General features: G+C 46.5%; 24 non-coding genes and 4 pseudogenes across 24 annotated transcripts; all 28 read right to left on the reverse strand.

Moving 5' to 3' along the window:
• Positions 1 to 48: 48 nt before the first annotated feature.
• On the reverse strand, positions 49 to 167 carry LOC148795060 (5S ribosomal RNA). Its single transcript, XR_016073390.1, has one exon. It is a non-coding gene; the product is annotated as a 5S ribosomal RNA (ribosomal RNA).
• Positions 168 to 522: 355 nt separating this feature from the next.
• On the reverse strand, positions 523 to 641 carry LOC148795061 (5S ribosomal RNA; annotated as a pseudogene).
• Positions 642 to 995: 354 nt separating this feature from the next.
• Positions 996 to 1,114, reverse strand: LOC148795062 (5S ribosomal RNA). The gene has a single exon (XR_016073746.1). It is a non-coding gene; the product is annotated as a 5S ribosomal RNA (ribosomal RNA).
• Positions 1,115 to 1,468: 354 nt separating this feature from the next.
• On the reverse strand, positions 1,469 to 1,587 carry LOC148795063 (5S ribosomal RNA). The gene has a single exon (XR_016072215.1). It is a non-coding gene; the product is annotated as a 5S ribosomal RNA (ribosomal RNA).
• Positions 1,588 to 1,941: 354 nt separating this feature from the next.
• On the reverse strand, positions 1,942 to 2,060 carry LOC148795064 (5S ribosomal RNA). Its single transcript, XR_016073747.1, has one exon. It is a non-coding gene; the product is annotated as a 5S ribosomal RNA (ribosomal RNA).
• A 354-nt stretch (positions 2,061 to 2,414) lies between these two features.
• Positions 2,415 to 2,530, reverse strand: LOC148795065 (5S ribosomal RNA; annotated as a pseudogene).
• A 357-nt stretch (positions 2,531 to 2,887) lies between these two features.
• LOC148795066 (5S ribosomal RNA) lies at positions 2,888 to 3,006 on the reverse strand. The gene has a single exon (XR_016070281.1). It is a non-coding gene; the product is annotated as a 5S ribosomal RNA (ribosomal RNA).
• A 355-nt stretch (positions 3,007 to 3,361) lies between these two features.
• LOC148795067 (5S ribosomal RNA) lies at positions 3,362 to 3,480 on the reverse strand. Its single transcript, XR_016069339.1, has one exon. It is a non-coding gene; the product is annotated as a 5S ribosomal RNA (ribosomal RNA).
• A 353-nt stretch (positions 3,481 to 3,833) lies between these two features.
• Positions 3,834 to 3,952, reverse strand: LOC148795068 (5S ribosomal RNA). The gene has a single exon (XR_016071862.1). It is a non-coding gene; the product is annotated as a 5S ribosomal RNA (ribosomal RNA).
• A 355-nt stretch (positions 3,953 to 4,307) lies between these two features.
• LOC148795069 (5S ribosomal RNA) lies at positions 4,308 to 4,426 on the reverse strand. Its single transcript, XR_016069103.1, has one exon. It is a non-coding gene; the product is annotated as a 5S ribosomal RNA (ribosomal RNA).
• Positions 4,427 to 4,781: 355 nt separating this feature from the next.
• On the reverse strand, positions 4,782 to 4,900 carry LOC148795070 (5S ribosomal RNA). Its single transcript, XR_016069725.1, has one exon. It is a non-coding gene; the product is annotated as a 5S ribosomal RNA (ribosomal RNA).
• Positions 4,901 to 5,255: 355 nt separating this feature from the next.
• LOC148795071 (5S ribosomal RNA) lies at positions 5,256 to 5,374 on the reverse strand. The gene has a single exon (XR_016071863.1). It is a non-coding gene; the product is annotated as a 5S ribosomal RNA (ribosomal RNA).
• A 355-nt stretch (positions 5,375 to 5,729) lies between these two features.
• LOC148795072 (5S ribosomal RNA) lies at positions 5,730 to 5,848 on the reverse strand. The gene has a single exon (XR_016070351.1). It is a non-coding gene; the product is annotated as a 5S ribosomal RNA (ribosomal RNA).
• Positions 5,849 to 6,204: 356 nt separating this feature from the next.
• Positions 6,205 to 6,323, reverse strand: LOC148795073 (5S ribosomal RNA). Its single transcript, XR_016073392.1, has one exon. It is a non-coding gene; the product is annotated as a 5S ribosomal RNA (ribosomal RNA).
• Positions 6,324 to 6,678: 355 nt separating this feature from the next.
• LOC148795074 (5S ribosomal RNA) lies at positions 6,679 to 6,797 on the reverse strand. The gene has a single exon (XR_016070289.1). It is a non-coding gene; the product is annotated as a 5S ribosomal RNA (ribosomal RNA).
• Positions 6,798 to 7,151: 354 nt separating this feature from the next.
• Positions 7,152 to 7,270, reverse strand: LOC148795075 (5S ribosomal RNA). The gene has a single exon (XR_016073748.1). It is a non-coding gene; the product is annotated as a 5S ribosomal RNA (ribosomal RNA).
• A 354-nt stretch (positions 7,271 to 7,624) lies between these two features.
• LOC148795076 (5S ribosomal RNA) lies at positions 7,625 to 7,743 on the reverse strand. Its single transcript, XR_016072216.1, has one exon. It is a non-coding gene; the product is annotated as a 5S ribosomal RNA (ribosomal RNA).
• Positions 7,744 to 8,097: 354 nt separating this feature from the next.
• LOC148795077 (5S ribosomal RNA) lies at positions 8,098 to 8,216 on the reverse strand. The gene has a single exon (XR_016073200.1). It is a non-coding gene; the product is annotated as a 5S ribosomal RNA (ribosomal RNA).
• Positions 8,217 to 8,572: 356 nt separating this feature from the next.
• On the reverse strand, positions 8,573 to 8,691 carry LOC148795078 (5S ribosomal RNA). The gene has a single exon (XR_016073227.1). It is a non-coding gene; the product is annotated as a 5S ribosomal RNA (ribosomal RNA).
• A 354-nt stretch (positions 8,692 to 9,045) lies between these two features.
• Positions 9,046 to 9,164, reverse strand: LOC148795079 (5S ribosomal RNA). The gene has a single exon (XR_016073749.1). It is a non-coding gene; the product is annotated as a 5S ribosomal RNA (ribosomal RNA).
• Positions 9,165 to 9,518: 354 nt separating this feature from the next.
• Positions 9,519 to 9,634, reverse strand: LOC148795080 (5S ribosomal RNA; annotated as a pseudogene).
• A 356-nt stretch (positions 9,635 to 9,990) lies between these two features.
• On the reverse strand, positions 9,991 to 10,109 carry LOC148795081 (5S ribosomal RNA; annotated as a pseudogene).
• A 355-nt stretch (positions 10,110 to 10,464) lies between these two features.
• Positions 10,465 to 10,583, reverse strand: LOC148795082 (5S ribosomal RNA). The gene has a single exon (XR_016069340.1). It is a non-coding gene; the product is annotated as a 5S ribosomal RNA (ribosomal RNA).
• Positions 10,584 to 10,937: 354 nt separating this feature from the next.
• LOC148795083 (5S ribosomal RNA) lies at positions 10,938 to 11,056 on the reverse strand. Its single transcript, XR_016069400.1, has one exon. It is a non-coding gene; the product is annotated as a 5S ribosomal RNA (ribosomal RNA).
• Positions 11,057 to 11,410: 354 nt separating this feature from the next.
• On the reverse strand, positions 11,411 to 11,529 carry LOC148795084 (5S ribosomal RNA). Its single transcript, XR_016071864.1, has one exon. It is a non-coding gene; the product is annotated as a 5S ribosomal RNA (ribosomal RNA).
• A 355-nt stretch (positions 11,530 to 11,884) lies between these two features.
• On the reverse strand, positions 11,885 to 12,003 carry LOC148795085 (5S ribosomal RNA). Its single transcript, XR_016075514.1, has one exon. It is a non-coding gene; the product is annotated as a 5S ribosomal RNA (ribosomal RNA).
• A 355-nt stretch (positions 12,004 to 12,358) lies between these two features.
• LOC148795086 (5S ribosomal RNA) lies at positions 12,359 to 12,477 on the reverse strand. The gene has a single exon (XR_016069727.1). It is a non-coding gene; the product is annotated as a 5S ribosomal RNA (ribosomal RNA).
• Positions 12,478 to 12,832: 355 nt separating this feature from the next.
• Positions 12,833 to 12,951, reverse strand: LOC148795087 (5S ribosomal RNA). The gene has a single exon (XR_016070932.1). It is a non-coding gene; the product is annotated as a 5S ribosomal RNA (ribosomal RNA).
• Between the last annotated feature and the right edge of the window lie 91 nt (positions 12,952 to 13,042).

Below are 13,042 nucleotides of genomic sequence, written 5' to 3' on the forward strand. Positions count from 1 at the left end.
CAAATGGAATTTGCAAATACGATATCGAAATTAAATATTAATAAAATTGGGGTGCAACACAAGGACTTCCCAGGAGGTCACCCATCCTAATACTACTCTCGCCCAAGCACACTTAACTTCGGAGTTCTGATGGGATCCGGTGCATTAGTGCTGGTATGATCGCACCCGTTTAATTCATGCTCGCTTAGATCTTTATGAACTATCTTGCTCCCTTCCATTAATTGTTTTAGATTTGAAAAAAATGTGTATGCAGCCTTCTTCCCTTGGTAACCGTGCACAAGCTCGTACGTGAGCGGAGTGTTTGCTTTTCAGATCTGCCGCACCCCCTGATAAATGCAATAATATCGCGGGGCCCACAATGCACGATGAATGCCAAAAGCCCGGTTTTTGCACGGTTCCCATTCAGTAATGACAATCGTGCCGCAAATGGTCCGAGTATCCGGCACGTTGTTTGCGTTTGTCTCGCCGAAACGACAAATGGAATTTGCAAATACGATATCGAAATAAAATATTAATAAAATTGGGGTGCAACAAGAGGACTTCCCAGGAGGTCACCCATCCTAAGACTACTCCCGCCCATGCACACTTAACTTCGGAGTTCTGATGGGATCCGGTGCATTAGTGCTGGTATGATCACACCCGTTTAATTCATGCTCGCTTAGATCTTTATGCACTATCTTGCTCCCCTCCATTAATTGTTTTAGATTTGAAAAAACTGTGTATGCAGCCTTCCTCCCTTGGTAACCGTGCACAAGCTCCTACGTGAGCAGAGTGTTTGCATTTCAGATCTGCCGCACCCCCGGATAGATGCAATACTATCGCGGGGCCCACAATGCATGACGAATGCCGAAAGCCCGGTTTTTGCATCGTTGCCATTCAGTAATGACGATCGTGCCGCAAATGGTCCGAGTATCCGACGCATTGTTTCCAGTTGTCTCCCAGAAACAACAAATGGAATTTGCAAATACAAATCAAAATGAAATATTAATAAAATTGGGGTGCAACACGAGGACTTCCCAGGAGGTCACCCATCCTAGGACTACTCCCGCCCATGCACACTTAACTTCGGAGTTCTGATGGGATCCGGTGCATTAGTGCTGGTATGATCGCACCCGTTTAATTCATGCTCGCTTAGATCTTTATGCACTATCTTGCTCCCCTCCATTAATTGTTTTAGACTTGAAAAAACTGTGTATGCAGCCTTCCTCCCTTGGTAACCGTGCACAAGCTCCTACGTGAGCAGAGTGTTTGTATTTCAGATTTGCCGCACCCCCGGATAGATGCAATACTATCGCGGGGCCCACAATGCATGATGAATGCCGAAAGCCCGGTTCTTGCATCGTTGCCATTCAGTAATGACGATCGTGCCGCAAATGGTCCGAGTATCCGACGCATTGTTTCCAGTTGTCTCCCAGAAACAACAAATGGAATTTGCAAATACAAATCAAAATAAAATATTAATAAAATTGGGGTGCAACACGAGGACTTCCCAGGAGGTCACCCATCCTAGTACTACTCTCGCCCAAGCACGCTTAACTTTGGAGTTCTGATGGGATCCGGTGCATTAGTGCTGGTATGATCGCACCCGTTTAATTCATGCTCGCTTAGATCTTTATGCACTATCTTGCTCCCCTCCATTAATTGTTTTAGACTTGAAAAAACTGTGTATGCAGCCTTCCTCCCTTGGTAACCGTGCACAAGCTCTTACGTGAGCAGAGTGTTTGCTTTTTAGATCTGCCGCACCCCCGGATAGATGCAATACTATCGCGGGGCCCACAATGCATGACGAATGCCGAAAGCCCGGTTCTTGCATCGTTGCCATTCAGTAATGACGATCGTGCCGCAAATGGTCCGAGTATCCGACGCATTGTTTCCAGTTGTCTCCCAGAAACAACAAATGGAATTTGCAAATACAAATCAAAATGAAATATTAATAAAATTGGGGTGCAACACGAGGACTTCCCAGGAGGTCACCCATCCTAGGACTACTCCCGCCCATGCACACTTAACTTCGGAGTTCTGATGGGATCCGGTGCATTAGTGCTGGTATGATCGCACCCGTTTAATTCATGCTCGCTTAGATCTTTATGCACTATCTTGCTCCCCTCCATTAATTGTTTTAGACTTGAAAAAACTGTGTATGCAGCCTTCCTCCCTTGGTAACCGTGCACAAGCTCCTACGTGAGCAGAGTGTTTGTATTTCAGATCTGCCGCACCCCCGGATAGATGCAATACTATCGCGGGGCCCACAATGCATGACGAATGCCGAAAGCCCGGTTCTTGCATCGTTGCCATTCAGTAATGACGATCGTGCCGCAAATGGTCCGAGTATCCGACGCATTGTTTCCAGTTGTCTCCCAGAAACAACAAATGGAATTTGCAAATACAAATCAAAATAAAATATTAATAAAATTGGGGTGCAACACGAGGACTTCCCAGGAGGTCACCCATCCTAGTACTACTCTCGCCCAAGCACGCTTAACTTCGGAGTTCTGATGGGATCCGATGCATTAGTGCTGGTATGACACCCGTTTATTTCATGCTCGCTTAGATCTTTATGCACTATCTTGCTCCCCTCCATTAATTGTTTTAGACTTGAAAAAAAACTGTGTATGCAGCCTTCCTCCCTTGGTAACCGTGCACAAGCTCTTACGTGAGCAGAGTGTTTGCTTTTTAGATCTGCCGCACCCCCGGATAGATGCAATACTATCGCGGGGCCCACAATGCACGACGAATGCCAAAAGCCCGGTTTTTTCACGGTTCCCATTCAGTAATGACAATCGTGCCGCAAATGGTCCGAGTATCCGGCGCGTTGTTTGCGTTTGTCTCGCCGAAACGACAAATGGAATTTGCAAATACGATATCGAAATAAAATATTAATAAAATTGGGGTGCAACACGAGGACTTCCCAGGAGGTCACCCATCCTAGGACTACTCCCGCCCATGCACACTTAACTTCGGAGTTCTGATGGGATCCGGTGCATTAGTGCTGGTATGATCGAACCCGTTTAATTCATGCTCGCTTAGATCTTTATGCACTATCTTGCTCCCCTCCATTAATTGTTTTAGACTTGAAAAAACTGTGTATGCAGCCTTCCTCCCTTGGTAACCGTGCACAAGCTCCTACGTGAGCAGAGTGTTTGCTTTTCAGATCTGCCGCACCCCCTGATAGATGCAATAATATCGCGGGGCCCACAATGCACGATGAATGCCAAAAGCCCGGTTTGTGCACTGTTCCCATTCAGTAATGACAATCGTGCCGCAAATGGTCCGAGTATCCGGCACGTTGTTTGCGTTTGTCTCGCCGAAACGACAAATGGAATTTGCAAATACGATATCGAAATAAAATATTAATAAAATTGGGGTGCAACACGAGGACTTCCCAGGAGGTCACACATCCTAGTACTACTCTCGCCCAAGCACGCTTAACTTCGGAGTTCTGATGGGATCCTGTGCATTAGTGCTGGTATGATCGCACCCGTTTAATTCATGCTCGCTTAGATCTTTATGCACTATCTTGCTCCCCTCCATTAATTGTTTTAGATTTGAAAAAACTGTGTATGCAGCCTTCCTCCCTTGGTAACCGTGCACAAGCTCGTACGTGAGCAGAGTGTTTGCATTTCAGATCTGCCGCACCCCCGGATAGATGCAATACTATCGCGGGGCCCACAATGCATGACGAATGCCGAAAGCCCGGTTCTTGCATCGTTGCCATTCAGTAATGACGATCGTGCCCAAATGGTCCGAGTGTCCGACGCATTGTTTCCAGTTGTCTCCCAGAAACAACAAATGGAATTTGCAAATACAAATCAAAATAAAATATTAATAAAATTGGGGTGCAACACGAGGACTTCCCAGGAGGTCACCCATCCTAGTACTACTCTCGCCCAAGCACGCTTAACTTCGGAGTTCTGATGGGATCCGATGCATTAGTGCTGGTATGATCGCACCCGTTTAATTCATGCTCGCTTAGATCTTTATGCACTATCTTGCTCCCCTCCATTAATTGTTTTAGACTTGAAAAAACTGTGTATGCAGCCTTCCTCCCTTGGTAACCGTGCACAAGCTCTTACGTGAGCAGAGTGATTGCTTTTTAGATCTGCCGCACTCCCGGATAGATGCAATACTATCGCGGGGCCCACAATGCACGACGAATGCCAAAAGCCCGGTTTTTTCACGGTTCCCATTCAGTAATGACAATCGTGCCGCAAATGGTCCGAGTATCCGGCGCGTTGTTTGCGTTTGTCTCGCCGAAACGACAAATGGAATTTGCAAATACGATATCGAAATAAAATATTAATAAAATTGGGGTGCAACACGAGGACTTCCAAGGAGGTCACCCATCCTAGGACTACTCCCGCCCATGCACACTTAACTTCGGAGTTCTGATGGGATCCGGTGCATTAGTGCTGGTATGATCGCACCCGTTTAATTCATGCTCGCTTAGATCTTTATGCACTATCTTGCTCCCCTCCATTAATTGTTTTAGACTTGAAAAAACTGTGTATGCAGCCTTCCTCCCTGGGTAACCGTGCACAAGCTCCTACGTGAGCAGAGTGTTTGCTTTTCAGATCTGCCGCACCCTCTGATAGATGCAATAATATCGCGGGGCCCACAATGCACGATGAATGCCAAAAGCCCGGTTTTTGCACGGTTCCCATTCAGTAATGACAATCGTGCCGCAAATGGTCCGAGAATCCGGCACGTTGTTTGCGTTTGTCTCGCCGAAACGACAAATGGAATTTGCAAATACGATATCGAAATAAAATATTAATAAAATTGGGGTGCAACACGAGGACTTCCCAGGAGGTCACCCATCCTAGTAATAGTCTCGCCCAAGCACGCTTAACTTCGGAGTTCTGATGGGATCCTGTGCATTAGTGCTGGTATGATCGCACCCGTTTAATTCATGCTCGCTTAGATCTTTATGCACTAACTTGCTCCCCTCCATTAATTGTTTTAGATTTGAAAAAACTGTGTATGCAGCCTTCCTCCCTTGGTAACCGTGCACAAGCTCGTACGTGTGCAGAGTGTTTGCATTTCAGATCTGCCGCACCCCCGGATAGATGCAGTACTATCGCGGGGCCCACAATGCACGACGAATGCCAAAAGCCCGGTTTTTGCACGGTTCCCATTCAGTAATGACAATCGTGCCGCAAATGGTCCGAGTATCCGGCACGTTGTTTGCGTTTGTCTCACCGAAACGACAAATGGAATTTGCAAATACGATATCGAAATAAAATATTAATAAAATTGGGGTGCAACACGAGGACTTCCCAGGAGGTCACCCATCCTAGTACTACTCTCGCCCAAGCACGCTTAACTTCGGAGTTCTGATGGGATCCGATGCATTAGTGCTGGTATGATCGCACCCGTTTAAATCATGCTCGCTTAGATCTTTATGCACTATCTTGCTCCCCTCCATTAATTGTTTTAGACTTGAATAAACAGTGTATGCAGCCTTCCTCCCTTGGTAACCGTGCACAAGCTCTTACGTGAGCAGAGTGTTTGCTTTTCAGATCTGCCGCACCCCCGGATAGATGCAATACTATCGCGGGGCCCACAATGCACGACGAATGCCAAAAGCCCGGTTTTTTCACGGTTCCCATTCAGTAATGACAATCGTGCCGCAAATGGTCCGAGTATCCGGCGTGTTGTTTGCGTTTGTCTCGCCGAAACGACAAATGGAATTTGCATATACGATATCGAAATAAAATATTAATAAAATTGGGGTGCAACACGAGGACTTCCCAGGAGGTCACCTATCCTAGTACTACTCTCGCCCATGCACACTTAACTTCGGAGTTTTGATGGGATCCGGTGCATTAGTGCTGGTATGATCGCACCCGTTTAATTCATGCTCGCTTAGATCTTTATGCACTATCTTGCTCCCCTCCATTAATTGTTTTAGACTTGAAAAAACTGTGTATGCAGCCTTTCTCCCTTGGTAACCGTGCACAAGCTCCTACGTGAGCAGAGTGTTTTGCTTTTCAGATCTGCCGCACCCCCGGATAGATGCAATACTATCGCGGGGCCCACAATGCACGACGAATGCCAAAAGCCTGGTTTTTGCACGGTTCCCATTCAGTAATGACGATCGTGCCGCAAATGGTCCGAGTATCCGGCGCGTTGTTTGAGTTTGTCTCGCCGAAACGACAAATGGAATTTGCAAATACGATATCGAAATAAAATATTAATAAAATTGGGGTGCAACACAAGGACTTCCCAGGAGGTCACCCATCCTAATACTACTCTCGCCCAAGCACACTTAACTTCGGAGTTCTGATGGGATCCGGTGCATTAGTGCTGGTATGATCGCACCCGTTTAATTCATACTCGCTTAGATCTTTATGAACTATCTTGCTCCCTTCCATTAATTGTTTTAGATTTGAAAAAAATGTGTATGCAGCCTTCTTCCCTTGGTAACCGTGCACAAGCTCGTACGTGAGCGGAGTGTTTGCTTTTCAGATCTGCCGCACCCCCTAATAGATGCAATAATATCGCGGGGCCCACAATGCACGATGAATGCCAAAAGCCCGGTTTTTGCACGGTTCCCATTCAGTAATGACAATCGTGCCGCAAATGGTCCGAGTATCCGGCACGTTGTTTGCGTTTGTCTCGCCGAAACGACAAATGGAATTTGCAAATACGATATCGAAATAAAATATTAATAAAATTGGGGTGCAACAAGAGGACTTCCCAGGAGGTCACCCATCCTAGGACTACTCCCGCCCATGCACACTTAACTTCGGAGTTCTGATGGGATCCGGTGCATTAGTGCTGGTATGATCACACCCGTTTAATTCATGCTCGCTTAGATCTTTATGCACTATCTTGCTCCCCTCCATTAATTGTTTTAGATTTGAAAAAACTGTGTATGCAGCCTTCCTCCCTTGGTAACCGTGCACAAGCTCCTACGTGAGCAGAGTGTTTGCATTTCAGATCTGCCGCACCCCCGGATAGATGCAATACTATCGCGGGGCCCACAATGCATGACGAATGCCGAAAGCCCGGTTCTTGCATCGTTGCCATTCAGTAATGACGATCGTGCCGCAAATGGTCCGAGTATCCGACGCATTGTTTCCAGTTGTCTCCCAGAAACAACAAATGGAATTTGCAAATACAAATCAAAATGAAATATTAATAAAATTGGGGTGCAACACGAGGACTTCCCAGGAGGTCACCCATCCTAGGACTACTCCCGCCCATGCACACTTAACTTCGGAGTTCTGATGGGATCCGGTGCATTAGTGCTGGTATGATCGCACCCATTTAATTCATGCTCGCTTAGATCTTTATGCACTATCTTGCTCCCCTCCATTAATTGTTTTAGATTTGAAAAAACTGTGTATGCAGCCTTCCTCCCTTGGTAACCGTGCACAAGCTCCTACGTGAGCAGAGTGTTTGTATTTCAGATCTGCCGCACCCCCGGATAGATGCAATACTATCGCGGGGCCCACAATGCATGACGAATGCCGAAAGCCCGGTTCTTGCATCGTTGCCATTCAGTAATGACGATCGTGCCGCAAATGGTCCGAGTATCCGACGCATTGTTTCCAGTTGTCTCCCAGAAACAACAAATGGAATTTGCAAATACAAATCAAAATAAAATATTAATAAAATTGGGGTGCAACACGAGGACTTCCCAGGAGGTCACCCATCCTAGTACTACTCTCGCCCAAGCACGCTTAACTTTGGAGTTCTGATGGGATCCGGTGCATTAGTGCTGGTATGATCGCACCCGTTTAATTCATGCTCGCTTAGATCTTTATGCACTATCTTGCTCCCCTCCATTAATTGTTTTACACTTGAAAAAACTGTGTATGCAGCCTTCCTCCCTTGGTAACCGTGCACAAGCTCTTACGTGAGCAGAGTGTTTGCTTTTTAGATCTGCCGCACCCCCGGATAGATGCAATACTATCGCGGGGCCCACAATGCATGACGAATGCCGAAAGCCCGGTTCTTGCATCGTTGCCATTCAGCAATGACGATCGTGCCGCAAATGGTCCGAGTATCCGACGCATTGTTTCCAGTTGTCTCCCAGAAACAACAAATGGAATTTGCAAATACAAATCAAAATAAAATATTAATAAAATTGGGGTGCAACACGAGGACTTCCCAGGAGGTCACCCATCCTAATACTACTCTCGCCCAAGCACGCTTAACTTCGGAGTTCTGATGGGATCCGGTGCATTAGTGCTGGTATGATCGCATCCGTTTAATTCATGCTCGCTTAGATCTTTATGCACTATCTTGCTCCCCTCCATTAATTGTTTTAGACTTGAAAAAAACTGTGTATGCAGCCTTCCTCCCTTGGTAACCGTGCACAAGCTCCTACGTGAGCAGAGTGTTTGCTTTTCAGATCTGTCGCACCCCCGGATAAATGCAATACTATCGCGGGGCCCACAATGCACGACGAATGCCAAAAGCCCGGTTTTTGCACGGTTCTCATTCAGTAATGACGATTGTGCCGCAAATGGTCCGAGTATCCGGCGCGTTGTTTGCGTTTGTCTCGCCGAAACGACAAATGGAATTTGCAAATACGATATCGAAACAAAATATTAATAAAATTGGGGTGCAACACGAGGACTTCACAGGAGGTCACCCATCCTAGTACTACGCTCGCCCAAGCACACTTAACTTCGGAGTTCTGATGGGATCCGGTGCATTAGTGCTGGTATGATCGCACCCGTTTAATTCATGCTCGCTTAGATCTTTATGCACTATCTTGCTCCCCTCCATTAATTGTTTTAGATTTGAAAAAACTGTTTATGCAGCCTTCCTCCCTTGGTAACCGTGCACAAGCTCCTACGTGAGCAGAGTGTTTGCATTTCAGATCTGCCGCACCCCCGGATAGATGCAATACTATCGCGGGGCCCACAATGCATGACGAATGCCGAAAGCCCGGTTCTTGCATCGTTGCCATTCAGTAATGACGATCGTGCCGCAAATGGTCCGAGTATCCGACGCATTGTTTCCAGTTGTCTCCCAGAAACAACAAATGGAATTTGCAAATACAAATCAAAATGAAATATTAATAAAATTGGGGTGCAACACGAGGACTTCCCAGGAGGTCACCCATCCTAGGACTACTCCCGCCCATGCACACTTAACTTCGGAGTTCTGATGGGATCCGGTGCATTAGTGCTGGTATGATCGCACCCGTTTAATTCATGCTCGCTTAGATCTTTATGCACTATCTTGCTCCCCTCCATTAATTGTTTTAGACTTGAAAAAACTGTGTATGCAGCCTTCCTCCCTTGGTAACCGTGCACAAGCTCCTACGTGAGCAGAGTGTTTGTATTTCAGATCTGCCGCACCCCCGGATAGATGCAATACTATCGCGGGGCCCACAATGCATGACGAATGCCGAAAGCCCGGTTCTTGCATCGTTGCCATTCAGTAATGACGATCGTGCCGCAAATGGTCCGAGTATCCGACGCATTGTTTCCAGTTGTCTCCCAGAAACAACAAATGGAATTTGCAAATACAAATCAAAATAAAATATTAATAAAATTGGGGTGCAACACGAGGACTTCCCAGGAGGTCACCCATCCTAGTACTACTCTCGCCCAAGCACGCTTAACTTCGGAGTTCTGATGGGATCCGATGCATTAGTGCTGGTATGACACCCGTTTATTTCATGCTCGCTTAGATCTTTATGCACTATCTTGCTCCCCTCCATTAATTGTTTTAGACTTGAAAAAAACTGTGTATGCAGCCTTCCTCCCTTGGTAACCGTGCACAAGCTCTTACGTGAGCAGAGTGTTTGCTTTTTAGATCTGCCGCACCCCCGGATAGATGCAATACTATCGCGGGGCCCACAATGCACGACGAATGCCAAAAGCCCGGTTTTTTCACGGTTCCCATTCAGTAATGACAATCGTGCCGCAAATGGTCCGAGTATCCGGCGCGTTGTTTGCGTTTGTCTCGCCGAAACGACAAATGGAATTTGCAAATACGATATCGAAATAAAATATTAATAAAATTGGGGTGCAACACGAGGACTTCCCAGGAGGTCACCCATCCTAGGACTACTCCCGCCCATGCACATTTAACTTCGGAGTTCTGATGGGATCCGGTGCATTAGTGATGGTATGATCGAACCCGTTTAATTCATGCTCGCTTAGATCTTTATGCACTATCTTGCTCCCCTCCATTAATTGTTTTAGACTTGAAAAAACTGTGTATGCAGCCTTCCTCCCTTGGTAACCATGCACAAGTTCCTACGTGAGCAGAGTGTTTGCTTTTCAGATCTGCCGCACCCCCTGATAGATGCAATAATATCGCGGGGCCCACAATGCACGATGAATGCCAAAAGCCCGGTTTTTGCACTGTTCCCATTCAGTAATGACAATCGTGCCGCAAATGGTCCGAGTATCCGGCACGTTGTTTGCGTTTGTCTCGCCGAAACGACAAATGGAATTTGCAAATACGATATCGAAATAAAATATTAATAAAATTGGGGTGCAACACGAGGACTTCCCAGGAGGTCACACATCCTAGTACTACTCTCGCCCAAGCACGCTTAACTTCGGAGTTCTGATGGGATCCTGTGCATTAGTGCTGGTATGATCGCACCCGTTTAATTCATGCTCGCTTAGATCTTTATGCACTATCTTGCTCCCCTCCATTAATTGTTTTAGATTTGAAAAAACTGTGTATGCAGCCTTCCTCCCTTGGTAACCGTGCACAAGCTCGTACGTGAGCAGAGTGTTTGCATTTCAGATCTGCCGCACCCCCGGATAGATGCAATACTATCGCGGGGCCCACAATGCATGACGAATGCCGAAAGCCCGGTTCTTGCATCGTTGCCATTCAGTAATGACGATCGTGCCGCAAATTGTCCGAGTGTCCGATGCATTGTTTCCAGTTGTCTCCCAGAAACAACAAATGGAATTTGCAAATACAAATCAAAATAAAATATTAATAAAATTGGGGTGCAACACGAGGACTTCCCAGGAGGTCACCCATCCTAGTACTACTCTCGCCCAAGCACGCTTAACTTCGGAGTTCTGTTGGGATCCGATGCATTAGTGCTGGTACGATCGCACCCGTTTAATTCATGCTCGCTTAGATCTTTATGCACTATCTTGCTCCCCTCCATTAATTGTTTTAGATTTGAAAAAACTGTGTATGCAGCCTTCCTCCCTTGGTAACCGTGCACAAACTCCTACGTGAGCAGAGTGTTTGCATTTCAGATCTGCCGCACCCCCGGATAGATGCAATACTATCGCGGGGCCCACAATGCATGACGAATGCCGAAAGCCCGGTTCTTGCATCGTTGCCATTCAGTAATGACGATCGTGCCGCAAATGGTCCGAGTATCCGACGCATTGTTTCCAGTTGTCTCCCAGAAACAACAAATGGAATTTGCAAATACAAATCAAAATAAAATATTAATAAAATTGGGGTGCAACACGAGGACTTCCCAGGAGGTCACCCATCCTAGTACTACTCTCGCCCAAGCACGCTTAACTTCGGAGTTCTGATGGGATCCGATGCATTAGTGCTGGTATGATCGCACCCGTTTAATTCATGCTCGCTTAGATCTTTATGCACTATCTTGCTCCCCTCCATTAATTGTTTTAGACTTGAAAAAACTGTGTATGCAGCCTTCCTCCCTTGGTAACCGTGCACAAGCTCTTACGTGAGCAGAGTGATTGCTTTTTAGATCTGCCGCACTCCCGGATAGATGCAATACTATCGCGGGGCCCACAATGCACGACGAATGCCAAAAGCCCGGTTTTTTCACGGTTCCCATTCAGTAATGACAATCGTGCCGCAAATGGTCCGAGTATCCGGCGCGTTGTTTGCGTTTGTCTCGCCGAAACGACAAATGGAATTTGCAAATACGATATCGAAATAAAATTTTAATAAAATTGGGGTGCAACACGAAGACTTCCCAGGAGGTCACCCATCCTAGGACTACTCCCGCCCATGCACACTTAACTTCGGAGTTCTGATGGGATCCGGTGCATTAGTGCTGGTATGATCGCACCCGTTTAATTCATGCTCGCTTAGATCTTTATGCACTATCTTGCTCCCCTCCATTAATTGTTTTAGACTTGAAAAAACTGTGTATGCAGCCTTCCTCCCTGGGTAACCGTGCACAAGCTCCTACGTGAGCAGAGTGTTTGCTTTTCAGATCTGCCGCACCCTCTGATAGATGCAATAATATCGCGGGGCCCACAATGCACGATGAATGCCAAAAGCCCGGTTTTTGCACGGTTCCCATTCAGTAATGACAATCGTGCCGCAAATGGTCCGAGAATCCGGCACGTTGTTTGCGTTTGTCTCGCCGAAACGACAAATGGAATTTGCAAATACGATATCGAAATAAAATATTAATAAAATTGGGGTGCAACACGAGGACTTCCCAGGAGGTCACCCATCCTAGTAATAGTCTCGCCCAAGCACGCTTAACTTCGGAGTTCTGATGGGATCCTGTGCATTAGTGCTGGTATGATCGCACCCGTTTAATTCATGCTCGCTTAGATCTTTATGCACTAACTTGCTCCCCTCCATTAATTGTTTTAGATTTGAAAAAACTGTGTATGCAGCCTTCCTCCCTTGGTAACCGTGCACAAGCTCGTACGTGTGCAGAGTGTTTGCATTTCAGATCTGCCGCACCCCCGGATAGATGCAATACTATCGCGGGGCCCACAATGCACGACGAATGCCAAAAGCCCGGTTTTTGCACGGTTCCCATTCAGTAATGACAATCGTGCCGCAAATGGTCCGAGTATCCGGCACGTTGTTTGCGTTTGTCTCACCGAAACGACAAATGGAATTTGCAAATACGATATCGAAATAAAATATTAATAAAATTGGGGTGCAACACGAGGACTTCCCCGGAGGTCACCCATCCTAGTACTACTCTCGCCCAAGCACACTTAACTTCGGAGTTCTGATGGGATCCGGTGCATTTGTGCTGGTATGATCGCACCCGTTTAATTCATGCTCGCTTAGATCTTTATGAACTATCTTGCTCCCTTCCATTAATTGTTTTAGATTTGAAAAAAATGTGTATGCAGCCTTC

This window comes from Nelumbo nucifera, chromosome 4 (assembly GCF_055504915.1).
Source record: "Nelumbo nucifera cultivar China Antique chromosome 4, China Antique-T2T, whole genome shotgun sequence".
Classification (NCBI taxonomy): Eukaryota; Viridiplantae; Streptophyta; class Magnoliopsida; order Proteales; family Nelumbonaceae; genus Nelumbo; species Nelumbo nucifera.